The sequence below is a fragment of the Eptatretus burgeri genome, chromosome 11, assembly GCF_056783735.1.
Source record: "Eptatretus burgeri isolate ZD-2024b chromosome 11, Ebu_testis_v1, whole genome shotgun sequence".
NCBI lineage: Eukaryota > Metazoa > Chordata > Myxini > Myxiniformes > Myxinidae > Eptatretus > Eptatretus burgeri.
The window spans coordinates 76807109-76832211 of record NC_140971.1 but is presented as its reverse complement, the minus strand read 5'-3'; the positions used below and the strand labels follow the sequence as shown (position 1 = coordinate 76832211).

General features: G+C 34.8%; 1 pseudogene across 1 annotated transcript in view; it reads right to left on the bottom strand.

The window, feature by feature from the left end:
- Positions 1–23001, bottom strand: part of LOC147017421 (uncharacterized) — a 55419-nt pseudogene extending 32418 nt beyond the window's left edge. The window contains exon 1 of the transcript XR_015049765.1: positions 22805–23001. The product of XR_015049765.1 is annotated as an uncharacterized LOC147017421 (transcript). The remainder of the gene's footprint in view (positions 1–22804) is intronic.
- Between the last annotated feature and the right edge of the window lie 2102 nt (positions 23002–25103).

Genomic DNA, 25103 nt, shown 5'->3' with positions numbered 1-25103 from the left:
CTGAGCCACAGGTTATTTTTTGTTAAGCCCTGCCCACTTTTCTTTAAGCCCCGCCCACTTTCCACAAGGTATTCAATAAGCCACGCCCACTTTCCTCTAAGCCCCGCCCACTTCCCTGTGGATTTTTTATAAACCCCACCCACTTTTGCTAAGCCCCGCCCACTTTTCATGAGGTTTTTTTCTAAGCCACGCCCACTTTTTCTAAGCTCCGCCTACTTTTGCTAAGCCCCACCTACTCTTACATCATTTCCAGTTCATCTCTGACTCACAAAGAAATCACTAGAAAATTCCAGCATGTTTCAGTTTCTATGGTTTCCATGTTATGAAATGGTTTCCAGCATGTTATGAAATTCCACCAGGGAATTTCCACAGGAAACCACACCCAACAGTCTTTCCCTATAAAAGCTTCAAGCCCAGGCTCCATTTTAAACATTTTTTTTTTTTTGCTGGCAATGGTGTGCTGTGTGCTTGCCTGGAACTCTCAGACTTGTATGGAACTAAACCTTCAAGTTGATGAACTGGATTCAAACCTCTTATCTGTTGAGGTAAGATTTTTATTTTCCTATTTTCAAACTTTGATTGAAGCATACTCATTTAATAATTAAATAACTTAATTAATACATTATTATTTTCTCTCACAGGAAATTGTATCTGAAATACAAAATGAAAATACTGCTTTTGCTACAACTTGGGGGGAAATTGTTGGCTTGGTTGAAGACCGACAGAACGAGCAAGACCTTGAGTGGGATGACTTTGGGGTTCCTTGGAACTCTCTGACTTGTATGGAACTAAACCTTCAAGTTGATGAACTGGATTCAAACCTCTTATCTGTTGAGGTAAGATTTTTATTTTCCTATTTTTAGTTCCTTTTAAACATCGACTCGTTTAATAATTAAATAACTTAATTAATACATTATTATTTTCTCTCACAGGAAATTGTATCTGAAATACAAAATGAAAATACTGCTTTTGCTACAACTTGGGGTGAAATTGTTGGCTTGGTTGAAGACCTTATGAGCGACCAAGACCTACAGAACGAGTTCGTCCTTGATGACCCAACCAAAGAGTTATACCTTGGAGACCAGCAAAATCTTGAAAAAGAGTTTTGCAACAATAGTACTCATTGTGAGTTATCAAGACAATACCCCCTGAACAAGTTATACCTTGATGAGCCAGAATACAAGTTTTACCTTGGAGACTCACAATTTTCAGACATTTTGAAAAATGGAGTTTTCCTTGATGATTCACAGTTATACTATGTGAGATCTATCACTGAAACCCATAAAAATTGGAAAAATGGAGATTTCCTTGATGATCCACAGTTATACTATGTGAGATCTATCACTGAAACCCACTATATTTCTGGAAATTGTGATTCTACCTTGGAGTCTTGGATAGATGGTTATATTTTTGGAGACTTGAAATGTGGGTTCTGGCTTGATAACTCACAATGTGATACGTATCTTGGAAACTCAACAGGAATGTGGTTATACCTTGGAGACTTGGAAAGTTGGGTTTATTTTGAAGACTTGAAATGCTACCACTCTTTGGAATCTAAACCTATCAAGAAAGTTCTTACTCCCTCTTTCTACGTCATCAAACCTGAAAGCCTTAAAAGACAGAATTGGAAGAAGAGAAAAAAACATAAAAAATATACATTGTTCGTTCTGGGAAGAAAGTGCAGGCTTACTCCCCCTTTCTACGTCATCAAACCTGAAAGCCTTAAAAGACAGAATTGGAAGAAGAGAAAAAAAAAAACGTAAAAAATATATATATATATATATATATATATATATATATATATATATATATATATATATATATATGTGGAAATCTCATTTTGAAAAAGACATTGTGTTGGGCGAGGATTGAGTTGGGGTTGAGATTTTGAATGTGAGGGTTGGGGTTGAGATTTTGAATGTGAGGGTTGAGACACACACACACACACACACACACGCACACACACATCAACAAACAAAAGTTAAGCCTTGACTATTCAGTTGAGGAATCTGTGTTTGGGGTTCACAGATCTAAGAACGTCCCCCTTGACACACACACACACACACACACACACACACGCACACACACATCAACAAACAAAAGTTAAGCCTTGACTATTCAGTTGAGGATTCTGTGTTTGGGGTTCACAGATCTAAGAACGTCCCCCTTGACACACATTATATACTGTAATACACCTCGGACTTGTCCCTCTAGTGTCCACAAAGGTGTATAGTAGGAGGGAGTGAAGGGACAACCCATTGCTCCCATGAGTATTATCTGCTTAGTTTTGTCTTTTGTAATTCCTGTGAATAAAATGAACCTAAAATCTCTTCCCCTTCCAAATCATATATTTTATAAGTCCGAGGAACCGTATCTATTACATCAACAATTTTAAAAAGTTCTTTCGTCCATCGTTCAGTAAAACCTTTTTCAAAATGAGATTTCCACCTATATATTCTTACGATATCACCAACTTTGAACTTAGGTTTTCTGACATTAATCTCTTTTTCATATTTTAATTTTGTAAATGTTTCTGATGGTTTCATATTTGTTGACGTGTGAATCGTGTCATTATACTTATCCACAATATCCTGAATAAAAGATGACCATTGTTGTGAACCGAGTTGTGTGAATTTTTTATATAGTCTCTCTTTTAAGGTACGATTAAAACGTTCAACAACAACTGCCTTCCCTTCATTAAAGGTACTGTATAATGTAATACTGTTATTTTTTAGAAAATTCATAAATGTCTTGTTATAAAACTCTCTACCCTCATCAGTCCACAATTTTCGAGGTTTTCTCTTACTTTTATTAAATATCTGTTGAAAAGCTAACATAAGAGTATTACCTGTTTTGTTTTTTAAAGGGACAACCCACACATATCTACTCCTCAAATCAATAACGGTTAAAGCATACTTGTACCCCTTATCATTATTGAGTTCAATCAAATCAGCAGACCAGATATAATCTACTTCCTTGGAATAAACTTTCCTTCTCTGAAACTTTGTGAATATTGGTTTATGTAATTCATCAGCGAATTGCTCTTCAGTCTTAATGGCATCATTAGAGCCTATAAGTTTTTTGAATTTCCAAGCCCAAGTTTCAATTTAGCACTGATCATCTTCTTCACAATGAACCGATCAACTTTTTCTCTCAAGGTTGGATTTTGTATCAGAGACAAATTATACAACATTTCTCTATCGGCTTCATGCTTTTCTTCCAACGTTGTGGTATTCCCATAATCAATATCGTGTCTCATGCACACTTCATCAACTCTATTGATAGGCTGACTCCAGGATTTAGGATTGTCTGCCTCATCTAATCTTTTATCCAAGTTTGTACCTGGACCACAGAAAGAATACCCTGGAAGATGTAATTCCCCTGGTATTCCAGTTGTTGTAAATTTACTTCCTGATAAAAACTTTTGTATATCTCCTCCGAGTTTGTGTTTGGAGATAAATTGATTTTTTTTTGAACCACACACCGAACATATACCTTTTTGGATCACCCTGTTATTTTTACTTTTAATATATGAAATATTTTTGGTATTAGTTTTCTTTTTACATTTGAGACAATAACTCATTTATTTATGTGAAAAAGTCCTGCAGAGTGCAAAAACCTTTTTGGTTTCCAACATGCACATTTGAATCTTAATTTTTAAAACATAAAGAATCCTAAGAAATGCCTTCACTCTCTCCTCCATTTATTTAAGAAAAAACTTGAATTAAAATGAATAGCTTGATGATGTCAATAGTCTTGAAGAAAATATTGCCAATAGACTTGTCAATTCTTTGTTTTCCTCCTCGGTGGGTTGAGTTATTTTCTGTAATACCACCAATCTTTTTTGAATCTCACTGGTTTCCATATTTTGATATTTATTTTGTCTCGCTCTTTCCTCCCTCTCCTCCCTCTCCTCCCTCTCTCTCTTCTCTCTTTCCTCCCTCTCCTCCTTCTCTCTCTTCTCTCTTTCCTCCCTCTCCTCCTTCTCTCTCTTCTCTCTTTCCTCCCTCTCTCTCTCTTCTCTCTTTCCTCCTTCTCTTTCTTCTCCCTCTCCTCCTTCTCTCTCTTCTCATTTTCCTCCTCTTCCCTCTCTTCTTCAACCCCTTACTCATCCCTTACTATCCTTGAATCGCTTACACCCCATAGAATATTATACATATATTCATCAGGATTTCTTGTTATTCCTGCATCGAAAATAATTTTTTTACAACAGGAAACCAATAAAATTTCTTTTGAATTTCTAAAAGAGCCTTACCTTTTCTTAACTTTATAATTTTTTCATTATTTAACATTCTAATTAAATCTAAAGTTGTCGGTTTATCAACATCAGCATAATGCCAATCTTTTATTGAAAATACCTCATTCTTATGTTGTAGAACATATTTATTAAAATACCGAATACCCTTTTCTTGAAGGTATGCTTGGACACAGAAATGATAATTTTCTTGAAGCCTTCTTGCTGTCATTTATGTATTAGAAATATATGTTAGAATAATATTATGGCACGAAACACCTCCCCATCTTCCCATAGTTAAATCATTTTGTATTTCCTTACTTATTATATATAATCCTGTTTTTTCTGTTTTCATGAGATAAACAAGGGCAAAACCATTGTTATATTTACCCTTATTAAATTCTTTTATTTGTTGTTTACTAATCGTAGCCCCACAAAACTCATTCTCGATACCAAGTGGATAATATTCTTCCTTACGAGACTGATTTAATTGTTCCAGGTCTTCAAGGTTAATTTTAAATGACCAATTATACCCTAAATCATTCATATCATACCCCCATTGTTCTATTCTCATACAAACGATACGCCCTTCTTTATAAAAAATTATTTTAATTCGAACTGTGAATTCTGTATGACCTGGAGATAATATCAACACTTCTGTATCTTTGGAATACACGGCTGTTTTATTTAAGGATATATATTGTGATAAATCGCTTAATCTCACCAAGTCATTCGCGTCAGTCGGGCTTGGATAATTTTTTAATTTAAAAGCATTTTTCATGTTAATATTTTTGGATATATTATATTTATGTCGTTCAGCCTGTGCCTTTGTGTAATAATTTGATAAATCAATATCCAGTTCTTGAGATACACCAAAGATAGAACCATCTTCACCAACATAAGTCATTTATATTAGATTAAAAATAATATCATAAAATTTTTTATTTTTGTTGAGTTGAAATAACACATATAGACATAATTGACCACAACACTTGGAATTTAATTCTTGGACTTGAAATGTTTGATAAACACCATTCTGTAAGAATTTTATAACTTCAACAGGTGGTGGAAGGCCAAAACTATCAAAATAATATTTGTCTTCACTATTAAAAATACAAACCCAATGAGAACTGTTCCCATTATTATCTTCTAAGTTCATAATAATATTCTTTGTATGTTTCGGCACATTTGTTAATTCATCTCTCATACAAATAACCACATTATGAATTTTTAATTTCTTACAATATTTGACAAGTTGTAAATTTGATGTTGTATTCTTTCCAAATTTTTCCAACCACTCATCAATGCTCATTTATTTATTAGAAAGATATAATCCATTACCTCTTTTCGTTAATTTTACACCTGCTTGCGCAATAGAAGAAAGCATATCTCCAACTAACAATCTCGCTTTATCAGGCAGACCTTCAAGTTTTTCAGCAAAATCTACAATTACGCCACTTCCACTAATTTGTTTCTCCAACTCTTTGTTATGTCTTTCCAATTCTTTTTGAGCCTGGAGTTGAGCCTTCCTTTCGTTGGCAGTTTTCACCGCTGTTGAAATACCACCCGTCAATGCTCCAACCGCACTTAAACCAGCAAATAAAGGAATTAGAAATGGGAGAAATCCTCCACTCGTCTCTCTTATTGAATATTTTTTCAACATTGGTTTTGTCATTTTAATTTGAAGTGAGCCAGTGTCATTCAAGATTTTAACCTGTTCTCTTGTGAGCAAAACATCAATTCTTACTGCTCCTTTTCTCTGAATTGTATTAACGTTAATCGTACAAGGCTTTTGATTTTGAACACAAGATGATAGTTTATGAAGATTGATTTGATTAACATATACCCCAGTTGGTACTTTGCCACTCATTTATTTAACAAAAAATTATGTGAGACTAATCATCACACCATTATCTGTATTAATCTGCAATTCTGTTTCTTCCAAAAGCAAACAATATGTATCAACTTCTTCACTCTCTCCTCTTTCAATGTATAGGGAAGTATCCACTCGATTAGACTTTATAGTTTCCTTTTGCGCGCTCAGGTCAAACGCATAGATTGTATGCAAACTTTTAAATGCTGTTATATCCAAAATAGGTTCTTTATTTCCATTACTTTCACACACCTTTTGGTAAGACTTGTATGCTTCAGCAAAATCATTTTTTCCCAATTAATTTCCAATCTATCTCGTGGATAAAATGTTCCATCTAGAGAAACGCGAAGTTGTTTCACCTTAGCATTATCACTCAATGCATTATTCTTATCAGTCGCAGTATCACCATCTGGCTTTTTAAAAATGATCCACAGATATCGTGGCTTTCCTTCCAGAACACCCAAATTCCACGTGTAAGTAGTTTGATTGAGTTTAACGTGTTGACATCTTCTTTTGAGGTATGATACACTGAGTGGTTTCTTTGAGTTAAGTCTTCGATTCAACATCTCTTCTGTTTTAAGATTAGGAGTATATTCACTGATATACCAACTCATTTCCTCAATTACAAATTTATTCTGATCACCAAAAGCATTAGCAACACCAAAAAGCAATCGATTTTCATTATCATTTCTTTGTAGTTGAAATCTAATTTTAAGACCATACAGAACTTTATCATGATCACAAAATCCAAATATACCTTTAAGAGGAACCGCCACAGTAAAACTATTTTCTGCTTTTGTATCATCATTATACGCTCCTTTCCTCTGAATATATCCAGGGTCTGTGTTTGTTCCCGTTGACATATCAGGAATAAAACCTTCGACAGACCCCTTTCCCATTCTATCACTGAATGTATAGAGTGTAAATTTTATCATTTCAGATACAGCAGAGACATAACCAACCGCTTCAACTTCTTGTGTTCCAATATACAAACGCACACTATCAAACATTTTCCAGAAGAAATCATTTACAAGTGTAGCGTTTGTGTTATTCCCAGCTTTAGTGAATTTAAATTTACACAACAAGAAACTTTCGGAGAGATTCAAATAGGTTTGTTGATTATTTATTTCAAAACTTTTTGTACCATTCGTATTCCAGTCTGTTCCAGTTATTGCATTTACCTTGAAGTAATCTTCTTTTTAGTGGAGTTTGAGATAATAATAGTATCATCCAAATCATAGATACTATCAATTGCTTCCATACTTGTATTTATTTAGGAAAAAAGATGTTAAAACTTTTGAAACCCTGATCCAAGTATTTGAATTATTTTCTGTCGTTCTTGGGGGGACAACTGAGTTTTGCCTTTCTTAATTTCTTTTATTGCTTGTAATTTATGAGATTCCTTCTGAGCATCTTTTATACTCTTTACAGCACCTGCTACATTTCCCACAGCAGAAGCAGTTGAACCAATTAGATCTTTATGTTTAAGAATAGTTGAACCAATACCCATTAGAGTATCAATTATCCCATCTCCTCTAAATTGATGTCCAACACCCCTTTGTCTCTTAGGTTTATAGTATCCTCTACCAAGATACATACCTTCACCCTTGTAGTATGGAGAAAGGAACATCCCATCCCCTGTAATTATTTTATATTTTCCCAACTCGTGTTTCCTCACAATAACCATCGTATTTATTTATTGGAAAACTTCACGTAGGTGAATTCTGATGGATATAACTTCTCCATTAAAAGAAATCACACGATTATCTTGGTCGGTTATCCTAAAATTTACTCTGTGTATGGTTTTTCCTGACACAGGTAGATAAACCAAATTTTTAGGTTCCATATTGAATTTATAACCAATTGGGGTTGAGTATGCGCTGAATGAAAATATTGTATTTGTTTTTTTTCCATCATTATAAGCACCATCAATCAAATCACAGTGAATTAACACTGAATTTATTCCTGAGGATATTTGAATGACATTATCACTGTAAAACGTCCCATTAGTTTCAATCTTTTTGAGGAGAAACCCAATAACTCTCTAAATGAATTATCAATTGTGAAATCAACCTTGTAGTTATTTTTAACTTTAATCGTTGATTTTGAAGTATGTTTTTGAATGTTTATAACAATATTTTTTGGTTCATCACCCTGTTCTTTCATAAGACGAGCAATTTCGGAAGATATTTGAGAAATCTCATATGCTCCGGGTGAGACTGTTATCGTTTTGTATCCACTTCCCGGATTATAACTAAACTTGTCATTTTTCTCGGTTATACTAAATAAGGTATTATAAGTTTCCATGGACAATAAAGATGCCTCATATTCTTTTGTTGTGTCAAGTTGTAGTGGGTATGGGAATGAAGATGTGTGGTCGCTTGTTGTGAAATTGAAACTAAGGATTGTGCTTCTCATCTTATTTAATATGAGATAAAATGTCTTTATATTGATATTTATTCATTATTTTCATGTTCATCAACTGGTCTAAAATGGCTGATGCTTCATTAAAACAATTGTTATTTCCAGCCTTCTTACTGCCTAACAACAATAACAGTCTATTAACGAATTGCGATGGGTCATTTGGAAGAAAACTAACACCTGAACCAAGGATACTTAAAGCCTGAATAATGTGTTTCTCCTTCTCATTCTTCCTACTTTTACCAGAAAGAATAACCTTATAATTTAGAGTGTTCAGCAGATCAATATATACTCTATCATCATTATTTTCCATATCCAATGGTTTATCAATGTACTTTGATTCATCCCTCACAGTTGAACCTTGTCTTCCATCTTTTGTGAGAAGAAACATTAATCTCGGAGATAGTTTAACAGGGGGTTGAGCAGAACCCAAGAACCTTAATTCATCATTAAATATCAATACCTTTTCTTGAACAAGATGAAATATTGCTGGTTGTTCTGTTGGAATGAGTCCTGCTTTGGTTTTTGAATCCGCTGAATATTCATTGTTTTGAACAGCATTCACAATATAATCAGGGGGTTGATTAATCTCTTCCAGTTGTTGAAATAAACCTTCATCATCATATTCTAATTCTCCTAAATGCTCTAATTCTTCCTCCGTCATTTGACTGAAATCTTTTAACATTTGAAGTTTTTTAGGAGTATATTCTACTGTGGGAACTGTGGAAATATCTTTCATTTTTTCTTGGGAAGTTTTTAAAAGTGGTTTAAAAAATTTCTCTTGTTTTCTTTCAAATGCTTCTTCGCCCGTTAGTTTCTGTCTGCGTTTCTTCTTTATGTCTTCCTGTTGTTTTACAACTTTTGCAACCAACTCTTGATGTTCCTTAAATCTTCTTGCTCTTTCTTTTGCATCCATTTATTTATTGTAAAATATAATTTAATGTATTGTAAAGATCAACAGGGAAATTTTCCTTTTCTTCATCATTCAAGTAGATGTGTTCAAATAAATCCTTTTCTTTAAATATTTCATCAAATTCTTTATTAACATTAATGCGAGTTGTAATTTCTTCTTCACTAATACTTGCATCTCTGCTTTTCATACGTTTGCGTTGAGTTTCTTCATCAACATCAAAACCGAATGATAAAATCTTCACTCCACTCAGATGTTTAATAATTTGTCTCGTTCCTTCTGGATTAGTTTCTAATATCCCAACACCACCAGATTTTAGTTTCCTTAACTCACTCTTACAATGTGAATATTTTGTTGTACCAAGAGAAACCTCCTCAAACATTTGGCCTTCATTCCTCAATCGCATATGTTCCTCCACTGAAATATAGTGATAATCTTCACCTTTTACTTCTCCAGGTCTTATTGCTCTAGTTGTTGTTGATACAATGCGTATCACAGGGTGTTTTTTAAGTAAATTTACAATATTCTCATTTGTACTACACAAGAACCTTGATTTATGAAAGTTTTTTCCAGAAGCAGATTTACCTACAAGATTTATAATAATAGTTGTCATTTATATATGTAATTGTTTATAAAACAAAAAATATATCCCTTAATATCTCATCTTGTTTCACAACAATATATTAATATTTTTCAGTCGTGTGCTTCATGTAATCCTCAAATTTCTTTTTACTACATAATGTAGAACAATTATCTCTCCAAAAATTATTGATATCTATTGAATTTAACTTGAATAAAATAAAAGTATTAGCATTGTTTCTGATGGAACGACGAGGAAGTTGAAAGTACGATTGACTAAGATAAATACAATTACAAGAAGAATGTCTCCCTCTTGTGTAGTAGCTGTCCATTACCGTTTGGTTTCTCTCATTAACACAATCATCAAAGATAACGAGGTTCTTTTTGATTTATCCAAATCTTGGGGAGACGGTATATCATCCGTATTATCACTAAGAATACAAGTTATAGGATTTGATTTCTTTTTACATCTCTGTGTATCACAAAATAGTTGAATTATATCTTCAATGTTGTAATCATTTAGGTTTTTTTGGCGTTTAAATAAACCGATTATATCTTCTTTTTGAAGACCAGCATTAAAACCTTGTGAGAGTAGTTGATACTCTGGTTGAAAACTCGACTTTGTGAAAATTATTAAATTATCATAATCTAAAAAGTTGGGAGTGAGGAGCATTTTTAAAAGTAAGCAGGTTTTTCCACATCCACTTGAACCAACTATGAGACATCTTAATGAATTTGGGAGATTTTTATGGTTGTTAAATTTTATCTTATTTTCCCAAATAGGTAAAAAATCATTCATTTATATATTTGAAAAACAGGTTATTTAATTTATTATTGGCTTTTTAGAAACTCTATATTTTATCCTAAGTTCAGGTTTAATTTCAAGATAATCCATTATTTTATTTATACAATATCTTGTGTTGATATTTCCCTGAAAATTACATCCATGAATAATATACAACAACAATCCTTTGAACATTTCTCTTATACGTTCAGTTTCTTCCCTTGTAAGGAAAGGTGTGTTATCACCCTCATACTTTACATTCATTTCTCTAATCAATCTTGTAAAGTAATTCATTTTTGGTGTAAATCTAAAAGAATTATTTTCCTTTTTATATTTTTTATTATCATTAATTAGAAGATAATCACAGAATATACATTGTTTATAGGCTTTTGACTCTGTGTTTAATCCCCGTCTTTCACACGCAGGACAATTCTCAAATTTGTCATATGGAGAATCAGGAAAGTCTAGCATATTTATAAAGTAAAACTTTACTTAAACTGAAATTCATCTATACTTTCAGTTGTATATTACCATCGATATCGATATACTTTTTTTCATTATCAGATTCAACGACATTTTTTATATTAAAGGTAATTTTAAAATGATCGTTAATTACTATTGAACGAAATGTCATTTCACCTGATATATTAACATCCTTTATTTCATCAGGATTTACATCTTTAGGGTTGTTGAAAAAAATACAAATTTCTCCTTGCATATTACAGATGGTCTTATCTTTTCTTTCTAAAGCTTCATCCATAAGGTTTTTGTTTTTTGATGCTTTTTCTTGTTTCATTGCTTTTTCTAGTTTTGAATATATTACTAGAAGGAGAGGAGAAACTTTTGTTAGAGATACTTTAATTGATGTTCTACCAGGTATACTAAAAGCCCTTCCACTGAAGGAAATTGAAGAACTCATATTATTTACCATAATAGTTTTTATCCAATAGTTGTTATATTTATCTTTGTTCAATTTTACATCCTTGACATATTTCTCAGTATCTTTAACAAATGAAGAGATTGATTGAAACTTGTCTTTTGTGTCTTGAAACATTGTATTTATTAAGTGAAAAAGTTGGAGGATAAAATGGTTTTAAGCACAGATTCACCTGTAAAACAAACGAAATTTTCATCAAGAAAATTTTAGTTTAAGCAAAGATTTATTATATAAATATGGTGAATACAACATACTGCGATGTTTGTAATCACGAATATAAACATTATAGAAAACACCTCCGAACCAACAAACACACATTTAATCTGTTTCATAAAATATCTCCTCTTGAGTTGGAAAGAAAACATTGTGATATCTGTTCAAAGGATGTTTTGAAGAGTAGTTATAATAAACATCTTCAATCACAAAAACACAAGAAAAATGAGTTTAAAGTAAAGGGAGACTATTATATTGAAAACACTGATGGGGCATTTAAAGGGCATATAAAAATAAGGATTTTTCAATTTGGAGAACCCGGTCCATCATCAATAGCTGAATCAATTGAAATAGTGAAACCCGATGTTGAAAAATTTATTAAAAAGACATTAAAAGAAATGAAAACTTTAAAGTTTTATATGGGAGTGAAAATGAATATGAAAAGACAAGATGAAGAACAAACTCCTTATATGAGAACAGATCTTCATTTTATAACATCATTTCAAGATTTTTTGAATAGTGGGGTTTATGAAGAACTATCAAGACAAGAGGAGGATGTTGATAATACAGTGGTAGGAAGTGGATTCAATATTTAAAAAATCATCTTTTAGATATACACATTCTAAAATCAAACCCTCTTAAAGCTTCTTCTTATATTGAATTACCAAAAGAAATAAAACTAAAGAAGGCAGTTGTTAATATTAAGAACAATGATAATAAATGTTTTCTCTGGTCTGTTCTTGCTCACTTACATCCACCAAAATGTAATTCAGAAAGAGTAAAACAATATATGAAATATGAGAATACCTTGGACATTAAAGATTTTAAATTCCCAATGCCACCAACAGATATTCCTAAATTTGAGAAAAAGAATAATCTTTCTATTAATGTATATGGATTAACGGATACAAACAAAGTTCAAATATTAAAAATTTCAAACAACTATAAAAATGAAGAAACACACATTGATCTTTTATATTTTAGTGTTGGAAAGAATTCACATTACACATACATCAATAATTTATCAAGATGAATCTCTTCTCAGGTATTCAGAACAGCAAACAAAATATATCCTTGTAAGCGATGTCTTAATTCATTTCATACAAAAGAACGATTAGAACAACATTCAAAATATTGTAGTAATCATAAATCAGCTGTAATTACAATGCCTAAACCTGGTGAAAAGATTTCTTTTGAAGATTATAATAAATCTATCATGCACCCATTTGTGATATACGCTGATTTTGAGTGTATCCTTAAAAAGATTAATACTGCTTCTCCTAATCCAAAAGAATCATATACAAATAAATATCAAAAACATATTCCTTGTGGTTTCTGTTATTATATCAAATCATCTGTTGGAGAAAAGTATAACAAACTTGAACATTATCGTGGAAAAAAGCTTCACAAGAGTTTGTAAAACGATTAGAAAAGGATTGTATAAGACTCACTAAATTAATGAAAGAAACAAATGAACCGATGAAATTAACCAAAGAAGAAAAATTAGAATTTAGAAAGAACAATATCTGTCATATTTGTGAGGGGGAAATTAAGGAGTCTAAAGTTAGGGATCATTGTCATCTTACTGGTAAATATAGAGGTCCCGCTCATTCCTGTTGTAATCTTAATTATAAATTACCTTCTTTTATTCCAGTCTTTCTTCACAACAGCGCCAACTATGATACACATCTATTTATAAATGAACTTTCAAAAACACCAGGGAATATTTCTGCCATAACAAACACAAGTCAAAAGTATATTTCATTTACAAAAATGATATTCACAAAACCTATAACTCGTATTCGGTTTCTTGATTCTTACAAGTTTATGGGAACACCACTAGCCTTCCTCGCATCAAATCTAAGCTCCACGGACTCTTTTCCAAATCTTAATTCATTCTTTCCAAAAGAGGAAATTCTCACTAAAGAGGAAATTCAGATTAAAGAGAGAATGCAAAGTAAAGAGGAAACTCTAATTAATGAAGAAATTCTAACTGAAGATGAAATTCTAATTATAAAGAAAATTCGAACAATGAATGAAATTCTAACTAAAGAGGAAATTCTGATTAAAGATGAAATTCTGATTAAAGAAGGAATTCTTACGAGAGAGGAAATTCAAACAAGGAATGAAATTCAAAGTAAAGAGAAAATTCTTACAAGTAAGGGAATTTATCCTTATGATTATATGGATTCATTTATGAGATTTAAAGAAACACAACTTCCATCAAAAGAAAGTTTCTATAATAACCTTTATGAAGAAGAGATAAGTGATAAGGAATATAAACACGCACAAGAAATATGGAAATTATTTAACATAAAGAACCTTGGAGAATATCATGATTTATATCTAAAAACAGATGTTTTATTGTTAGCTGATGTGTTTGAAGCTTTTAGATCACTCTGTCATAATAAAAATTGTTATGGATTAGACCCTGCCCACTATTTCACAGCTCCTGGTTTAGCTTGGAGTGCAATGTTGAAAATGACAAAACAAGATATAGATTTAATCAGTGATGTTGATATGCTTTTGATGATTGAGAAGTCCAAGAGAGGTGGAATATCACAAGTATGTTCAAAAAGATATGCTAAAGCAAATAATAAATATCTTCCAAATTATGATAGTGAAAAAGATAGTAATTATTTGATGTATTTTGATGCTAATAATTTGTATGGATGGGCAATGTCTCAATCTCTGCCTTATGGTAAATTAGAGTGGGTGGAAGAAAAGGATTATGAAAAGGCTTTGATGAATATTGTTATTTCTTCTCAAGAGAAATTGAATGACGAAGAAGAAGGTTATTATTTTGAAGTTGATTTGAGGTACCCGAGTGATCTTCATAATAAGCATAAAGATCTTCCTTTTGCATGTGAGAAAGAAACCCCAAAGAAAGAATGGTTAAGTGATTATCATAAAAGTTTTAATATTAAAGGTAAATCAACAGAAAAGTTGTTAACAACATTCTATGATAAAGAGAGATATGTTTTGCATCAGAGAAGCTTAAACAGTTTTTGAGAGAAGGATTGAGAGTAGCTAAAATTCATAGAGTTTTAAAATTTAAACAAAGTCCTTGGGTGAAAAAGTATATTCAATTCAATACAGATATGAGAGCAAATACAAAAGTAAAATTTGAAGGGGATTTTTATAAATTAATGAATAATGCTGTATTTGGAAAGACTATGGAAAATGTTAGAAACAGGCAAAACATTAGATTCGCAACATCTTGGAAAGAAGCTTCGAGATTGATAAATAAACCAAGTTTTGAGAGAGAAGAGGTTTTTTCAGAGAACTTTTCTGCAATTCATATGAAAAAGGAAAGTATTGTAATGGATAAACCAATTTATATTGGAACAGCAGTTCTTGATTTATCAAAGATATTGATGTATGATTATTTGTATAATGACTTAAAGAAAGAGTATGGTGAAAATGTTTCATTGTTGTATATGGACACTGATAGTTTTATCCTAGATATAAAAACTGATGATGTTTATAAAGATATGAGGAAAAATATTGGAGTATATGATACAAGTAATTTCAGCAAGAAGAGTGAGTTATTTTCCAAAAAGAATGAAAAGGTTATTGGTAAGTTTAAGGATGAGTTGGGTGGAAAAGTAATGAGTGAGTTTATTGGATTGAGAGCAAAGGCATATGCTTATAAGTATGGTGATCAGATTGATAAGAGGTTAAAGGGAATAAAGAAATATGTAATAAAGAAATCAATAACTTTTAGAAATTATTATAATTGTTTGATGAATAAGAAAGAAGAATACAGGAAAATGAATACAATAAGAAGTTATAAACATAACATATATAGTGAAGAAGTAAATAAAAAGGCATTAGGAGCCTTTGATGATAAGAGATTTATTTTAGATAATGGAATAGATTGTGTTCCATATGGATATTGTATGATAGAGTGTATAAAATAGATTGCGTTTTAACGATGGGAAGATGGGTTTGGGTTTTTTCAGGGCTTCCGCCGCGTTTTTTCACAATATATAAATGGTTAAACCAAGTATTAATCAAACTAAAGAGTGGAGAAAATCTCAGTCTTGGTATATAAATGGAAAACATAATGAATGTGAAAAATATCAAATAAGTCTTATTGAAAAAATAACTAAAACAAAGGTAAATAAAACAAATAAGCGAATCAATTTAAAAAGTAGTAAGTTAGAGGATGTAAAGAAAAAAATGAATATCCTTGAATGGACTGAAAACTTTGATGGTTATCAATTGAACAATGAAAAAACAATTTACTATAATCTCAAAATGATATGTGGCTCAGGAGGTGGTCAAACAAGAGCATTAAGAGAAGTTTATCATTTCGTAATGGCACAAAAGGGGTATCTTAAAAAATATAAAGATTCAAATGTTTTGTTTTTCAATATTTTAGATGGGGATTATTGTGCAAAGAAAATTAAACTATTGAAGGAATTTGAGAATGAACAAATCTTTATAGGTTCAATGAGTGAGCTGATCAACCTCCAGGTTAAAAGGGGAGACAAATAAATATACCTTGGGATAGCCTGGTTATATATATACAAAGCCTGGTGTTGGCTTAGTGGTTAGGGTGGCGGCTTGGGATCCCAGTGTCCTGAGTTCGAATCCTGCTCAGCTGCTGAATTAACACCAGGGGGTTGACTCAGCCTGTCATCCTTCCGAGGTCAGCGAAATGAGTCCCAGTATACTGGTCCCGGTGTATGCCCCGGTTAGAATAGGTGTACCATATCCCTGTGTTGTAAGAGGCGTCCAGGAAGGGCATCCGACCATAAAACATTGCCTCACAAAAAGCCAAACCCCTGCACAGCAGGGAAAAACAGATAAAAAGGGGGTTTATTTTTAGGGAAAAAAAAAAGGGAATCGCTGAAAATCCCCCATTCATTTACATGGGGAAAAGTGAGCTAGAACCAGTATATTCACCATATATATATATATATATATATATATATATATATATATATATATATATATATATATATATATATATATATATATATATATATAATTACCTCCACCACCGGAGGATGCAGGTTATGTTTTTACCCCTGTCTGTCTGTTTGTTTGTGAACAAAATATCTGAAAAGGTTGTGGGTGGATTCGGCCGAAACTTGGTGGACAGGTTGGGTGTGCAACAAGGACGAATTGATTCAATTTTGATGAAGATCCGAATCCGGATCCGGATTCTAGAATTTTTAAAGTGATTCGTCACCATTGAGAGATGAGGCTAAAACGACATATGGCAGGATATCTGAAAAATACGTCATGGACGGATTCGGTCGAAACTTGGTGAGTGAGTTGGTTAGGTGACAAGAACATGCCGATTAAATTTTAGTTCAGGTCCGAATCCAGATCCGGCCTATCGGTGGGATACAAAACGTAAACTAATCAACTTGGCGGAGGTATGCGCTCTACCCAGTGCCCTTCTAGTTGTGAATGCATTTAAACCCTTCTCATGAACGTCTCAGCGAGTCTTCCACATCCTGTAACGTAAACAATCATCTGTTCCTGTCGTGGTCATTTTTCTAAGTCTTGCAAAGAAAAACAAAATCGTTCAGGGTATATTCGGCAGGGTACAGGGTATGGGTATTCACTCGATTTAGCCACTTTGGTTGAGATTTGTACGCCTTTAAGAGGATTCCAGACATTTTGATCATTGAAGAAACCCTGTGATAAGTAATTAAAGCCCCATGCTTGGACACAATGAACCAGAATGTGAGAAAAATGGACCGATTCAGCTTCGCCCACAAAGCAGGCAATATGTTCACTTGCATGGACATCCTCCTGTAATTCCTGTAAACATAATTATGATTAAATGGTTCACCAATTTTCACACGTCTCCCGCTACTTGGAGTAAAAAGGTAGAGGAAATGTGAACATATTTATTCCACAATTTCTGGAGTATTCCCAGTAGTAATGTGGGATGTGAGAGCTCGTCACAAATCAATGTGAAATATCTCTTATGGCACTCACTGCACGTTTCGTCATGAAGGTCGTGTGGGGATAGGGAGCTCACTCACCACTACGAAGGTTCAGAGCCAATCGGTAATAGAGCACTCTGCACAGCCCTTCATATGCCAATGCAGTCCTCAAGGTTCACTTAGTAGCGTGCACAAGTGCCACTGATAACAACATAAAAGGTAGAGTAGAGCCTTACTGGGGTATATAGATTACAGTACATCTGGGAACCACTACAGCCTCACTCACTCAATCACTTTTATATTGAGAGTGTTGGGGTGATGTCAGATCTCAGAATGAACGATATATTTTAAAGTAGATATGTACACACACACACACACACACACACACACACACACACACACACACACACACACACACACACACACACACACACACACACACACACACACACACATACACACACATCCAGACACGCGCACACACACTACAATGGGCTCTCCAGTCCCTTCGGAATGGTTGACACTATAATGAGCTCTTTGCACAGTTTGAACACGTTGCCCACATGGAAACACAGCATTCAAGATTCACTGAGTGGTGCACACGAGTGCAACTGATAACAAGAAAAAAAGCAATCAGAGATTTCAGACCCTTGGCAGGACTAGTTTTGTGTGGTGTATTTTGAGTGGCGTTTATATCTGCGGGCAGTGATGACTGGGCACCAAGACATCCTGCTTGAATGCATCCCCTCTTTGATCGGACACCTGACCCTGACCCATGCCGTTTTTTATTACTATTTAATTGAATTCAGAATTGGATTGAAATAAATTCAATTCAAATCAAATGGAAAACCAAATTGGTACAGTCCTGCATTTGAGTAATCAGAAGAAACAAAAGCAAAGATGAAGTCATCAGGAGGAACCTGAATAGGATTCGGGTTTCAGCTGCTACTCCTCTACCCTCAAACCCATCCAAATGCAGCCAAGTGAGCCATGTTCAAAAATAAATCAAAAAGAACCCAAATCAAAAATTAAATAATTCTGGCTGCCAGGCCATGCATCCAATCAGGTTGAAATTTAAAACATATATTCCGCATCACGACTAGATCATAAATGTGAAGTTTCACGTCAATCTATGAAGCGGTTCAATTAAAATATGACTGCCAGACCATGTGACCTCAATTATTCATTTGCATATCAGGTCAATTCAGCGACCTGATATTCAAATCCTCTTCAAATTTCAAGTCAATGGGATGAAAATTGAGGATTTTCGAAATCTCACCAAAGTTGTTGACCTTTGGCCTCAAAAACAATAGGCTTCTTGCTGATGCCAAACTCTACCATGTGGTGAAGTTTCGTGAAGATTGTTTTAAAATTGTGGCTTTCAGGCGATAAACAGACAGACAGACAAAATAACAAGAAAAAGATGTCGAGCAAAGTACAACACTTGCAAAATCCACCCCCTCTTCAAAGGTTGCCATGGATACATGAAATTGTTCATTTCATGAAGATTAAAATTGACAATCTTAATCAAAGTTCAAGTCAATCGGATGAAAATTGAATATTTTTCAGATTGAAATTGATGATTTTAGATGTTTGACCTTGAGGCGATCTTTGACCTTTTGATCTCAAAATTAGTTGGTTTCCAAATTTAGTGACGCAATATGCCAATGCTGTTCAACTTTCAAGTTAATAGGATGTAAATTGACGATTGTTTTCAGTTGAAAATTGATGATTTTAGTATGACCTTGAGTTGACCTTTGACTTCAAAAATAGTTGGTTTCCCAATTAATTGATGTAATATGCAAATCTTGTTCAACTTTTAAGTCAATCAGATGAAAAACTGACGATTTTAGAAATTTCACCGAAAGATGACCTTTGACCTTTGACCTCAAAATCAATAGGCTTCTCAGTTGAGACTTCCTCTACAACTTGGTAAAGTTTTATGACGATCGGTTTAGAATTGTGACCTGTCGGTGATAAACAGACAGACAGACAAACAGACAGAATAACAAAATCGACGAACCAATTTACTTGAAAAATCTTCGATTTTGCAAGTAACATACGGACCCAAATGCAATAACCTCTCCTTCGGCAAGAGTAAGAAGACTGGGCGTTTAACAATGCAGTCTCACCGCGGATTATAGATTACTATACATCTGAGACCAAGTATGGACTCACAAACTCACTTTGAAATGGAGAGTATCACCGGAGTATGACGTATGTCGATTACCTTCAATCTTTTTTTCCCCTTTCTTTTTATGTATCGAGTCAAGGCTCATGGAAGAGCTCGAACACTGAACGGACTGGGACATAACCAGAGATAGAGGATGGAAACACCAATAGCAGAGATGAAGGACAAAATAGAGGGAGATTTGGACAAACAATGGGTGTGGGGGAGGAATGAGGGGTGTGGGATAAATGAGGGGTAGGGGAGGAAAGAGGGTAGGGGGTAAGGAGGGGTAGGGAGAAATGAGGTGTACGGGAGGAATATTATGGATAGGGAGGATTGTAGGGTGGGGGAAATGAGGGGAGGAGAGGAATGAGAGGTAGGGGAAAAGTAGGTGAGCTATCGGCGGCATCATGGCCAAGTTCCAAATTATTGCCTGCACCAGCAGAGGGTATTGCATAAGCGGCACAGCTGCACCCTCAGCTAATGATGTAACCACACAGCCTTGTGTTGCATACGAACGAAGAAGAAGGGGGTAGTGGAGGAATGAGGGGTAGATAAAGACGCATGGAATGGATAAGGTGGATACAGAAGCAAACTGAGGAAGGAAGAACTCGAAATTCAGGAGGTGGAATTGTGGTGGGAGGGGCGGGGGGGGGATTAATGCAGGTGAAAATATAATGGTTTTCAATGGGGGGTGGTTTTCATCTAAAGATGGTGGTGAACAGTAACATGTTAATATTTGGAGGGAATCTGAGAATGAATAAATAATCTATGGTAAAGTATGTCTGCATAACAACAAACACACACACACACACACACACACACACACACACACACACACACACACACACACACACACACACACACACACACACACACCTGATGACAAGAGTCTCAATTAAAAAATGACAATTACAATGACAAAATTAAAAAATGACAATTAAAAAATGGTAACAAGGCCCTACTGGGCTGGGATCAGTGAGAAAACATTAATGGAATGAAGGACTTCACTCAAACAGAAACCTGCACCGATGCAGGAAACACATTTGAAGAAGGTTTACCCCCATCATGCTGTGTGCGCTTAAAAAGAAAACATTGTGACGTTGTGAAGAGGGTCAACGGTGTGAGCATCTTCAAACTTCCACATTTCAGAAAAATGTCAACAAAGCTCACGATGCACTCCTCCAAATTCACAAACCCTGTGATGCAAAGACCATCAATAATGGAATCCATATTGCAGGTCAATGGGCCACATGTTCGTCGGAGTTCACTCCCAGTTTTAAACTTCCAGAATCAGATCGGTGGTGGAATGGTTCGACCGTTAGAGTGTCTGTTCTGAGTCTGTGAAAAAGGATAGAGCATGGACAAACAACCATAGATTGGCAACCATAGTGCAGGAGGCTTCATGGGCCTCATGGCTTCCTCCTGCATTGAAGTCCCTTGTAAGGGAACTCGTGTAATCACTTGTAGAGAAGACTGCTTTCACATGACGGTGAAGCGGTGGAGGGATGTTAATAATGAGCAACGAATGATGGAGTTCTTCGAACGTATCAAATAGATTTCTTTCCAAGAACCTTGTGAAACCTCCCCAATCCCTCCTTTGACCCCCTTTCCTCCTCGAGTGTGGCATCACCTCCCTGAGTCAGTGCAATCATATTCTTCTCTCCACTCCTTCATAGGACGAGACATCCCTATCCCATATTATCCCTTATTTCTATTCCCAATATTTTTTCTATCATCACTTACTCTCCACTAAATTGTGAACCTCAACTTTCCCACATTTTAACTTTTGTCAACTTTTCCCATCTACTTAGATGCCCCTCGTCAAGTCAGCCCACTCGGTTCTCTCGTCCTGTTTACCTGCGCTACCAAAGGTGGACGGAGGTAATGTTTTCACCTCTGTTTATCTGTCTGCGAACAGGATATATCAAAGGGTTGTGGATGGATTCGGACGAAGCTTGGTGAGGTTGGGAGTGTGACAAGGACGATTTGGTGAGATTTTGGTGAAAATCCAGATCCAGATCAGAATTTTTCCAAGTGATTCTTCACCATTGAGAGATGGGGGCAAAAATTATATCGAGCATGGTATTTCAAAAGGTTGTGGACGAGTTATGACAAAACTAGGTTGATAAGTTGGTGAGGTGACAAGAAGAAAGGGATTAGATTTTGATTGAGGTCCGGATTCAGATCTGGCACATCAGTGGAATACAAAACCTAAACTGTCCAGCCTGGCGGAGGGATGCCCTCCACCGAATGCCATTCTAGTTGTATACATCCCTACCGATGTTCATTGAATGTTCATCAGCTCTCTGTTCTTCCCTAAGTATTTGTCCCCGCCCTTCCGACAAGATAGTAGACATTATCACGAGATCCGTCTGAATGACTGACCGACCGACCGATCATTTGTCCATGTACTTTTGTGTGCGTGATATTTCAAAAACTGTTCAATATTTCGTTTTCATATTACACAGATCTATTCCTCATGACGTAATCACAACCTGATGAGATCACGATTGTGATTGCTCGAATTATGTTGCCATGGCAACCATCACGGTAATTTCGCTTGTGTGCGATATTTGTTCGGCTCTTTTTGCCGTGTGTGTGTGTGTGTGTGGTGTGTGTGTGTGTGTGTGTGTGTGTGTGTGTGTGTGTGTGTGTGTGTGTGTGTGTGTGTGTGTGTGTGTGTGTGTGTGTGTGTGTGTGTGTGTGTGTGTGTGTGTGTGTGTGTGTGTGTGTGTGTGTGTGTGTGTGTGTGTGTGTGTGAGAACCACCCAAAGGTGGGAGATCGGGAGTATCAGTTTCTTGTTCCAACTCTCTCGGCTCGATTGCTTTTTAAGTAGAACTCCTCTCTCATTCAACTCTTTCGCATGAGCTTCGATATCTGTAAAAACAAAACAGAGGACGGTGTAGTGACACCGAATTACATGATTATACTTCATCTGTCTATTTCACGTTTCATACTTTTTCCATGCACTCATCCCCCTCCCCCTCCATACTCACAACGACCATTGTAAATACAACAAAAACTATGTGACTGATAATGCTATAAATGACCGGTTAACTGGACTCCAAAGTCTAAAGTGTGTTGTTTGTGCCGGAATATTTACTTTGATACTCCATAACGTTTATAATATTTTGCTAAATTCCCCTGACGTTTGAAAGCTCCAATTTAAGAGCAAACATTTGGAGCTTCTTGGTTGAGAGTCAAGAATGTATGAGTGGGAGGGGATGGAGGATGAGGGAGTGGGGGTTTGAGGGAAAGGGTGGGTTGGTTGACCCTAAACTTTATATCTTTATTTAGGCTAGAAAACAAAACCAATGAATCATTCAAATATAATTCACATAAAGATTGAAGAAAAGTTGCAATTTCTTACACTGTGTATATGACACAATATATATATATGACACAATATATATATATATATATATATATATATATATATATATATATATATATATATATATATATATATATATATATATATATACAGGGTGGGGAATTTATATCTGACACATTTGCAATCTTTCTAGCTGGAAGCAGTTTTGGTATAACTAATTATTGTATTCTTTGTTTTACAGATAATACTTAAAATATTTAGTTATGGAGCACTTAAATGCAATGAGCATTTTAATTTTTTTATTTTTTATTTTAAAAAAAATGCATTGAGCATGCCAATTTCACAAACAAGGTCATCATGACAGATGAGGCACACTTTGATTTGGCAGATTTAACTCTACCAGATTTCTTCCTATGGGGATTTCTGAAGGGCAAAGTTTATGAGGAACATCCAACATCGATCGATGAATTGAAGGCAAACATCACTGCAACCATCCGCTCTATTGATCAAGAGACATTGCTTACGGTAATGAACAATATGATGATCCACTGTCGTGAATGCATGAATTCGAAATGGGCCCATTCATCTGATGTAATTTTTAAGAAATAAAGAATTAAAATTGATTTTAAACATTTAAGTATGTGCCTATGTTGTATAGAAATTTTTATTTTATTTGGTTTCGAAACAAAAAAGTTATAAGGATCATATAACCGTCAGATATAAATGCCCCACCCTGCATATATGTGTGTGTGTGTGTGTGTGTGTGTGTGTGTGTGTGTGTGTGTGTGTGTGTGTGTGTGTGTGTGTGTGTGTGTGTGTGTGTATATATATATATATATATATATATATATATACTGTATATGCAAACATACAAACATATACATCTCTATTGTAATACCAAGCTTGCACACTAAAAACTCAGCTCGCCGTCACACGAGCCCGATGAAATTGCTGTGGCACTTTGCGGACATGCCGACAATGTTTGGGAAGTCTTGGCGTTCCATAGTACCACTTGCATTTTGCACAATGCGTATTTTTGTCATTCCTCGTGTACGGTCTGTCGTCTGCTATCAGCTATGTTGTACTGCTACCCCGTGCATGTGCGTGGGTATCGCTAGTTTACATATACAAGCGGGGTGTGCTTACACATTGTGTAAGTATACGAATCGTGTTTCCCCACTGTCTCGGGTTGCTTTCCTGCATTTGACTTTTCCTGTTTTTCTTTCATATATTTATATTTTCATTTGTGGATACTTTCTGGTGGTTCTGTGATTTTTCCTGGTGTATTAGCATCGATGTCTGTTGGCACACAAAATTACCGTGCTTCCACATTGTCTCGGGTCACTCACCGACATTAAAAAAAAAAATTCATTTATTTGTCGTTTCACTCATGCATGTTGTCCAACGATTCTATTTTTGTTTTTTCCCAGTGTACTGGCTTTGATGTCCATCGGCATGAAAATTTTCAGCTTTCTACATCACCTGGAAGGCACCAATCTTTAATATCAGTCAGTGGTTGGAAAGATAATATATATATATATATATATATATATATATATATACATATATTGTTTTTGTGGACACGGGGTCGGGGCGAGAAGACCACGGGGGGGGGGGGGAGCTATCTCAGGTTCCCACTCGACTCTCCGGAATTGCAGGCCATCGCACATGGAAAACTCCGTGACACGACGGGTCGCTAATCAACCGTAAATGCCAATAAATCAACCATGTG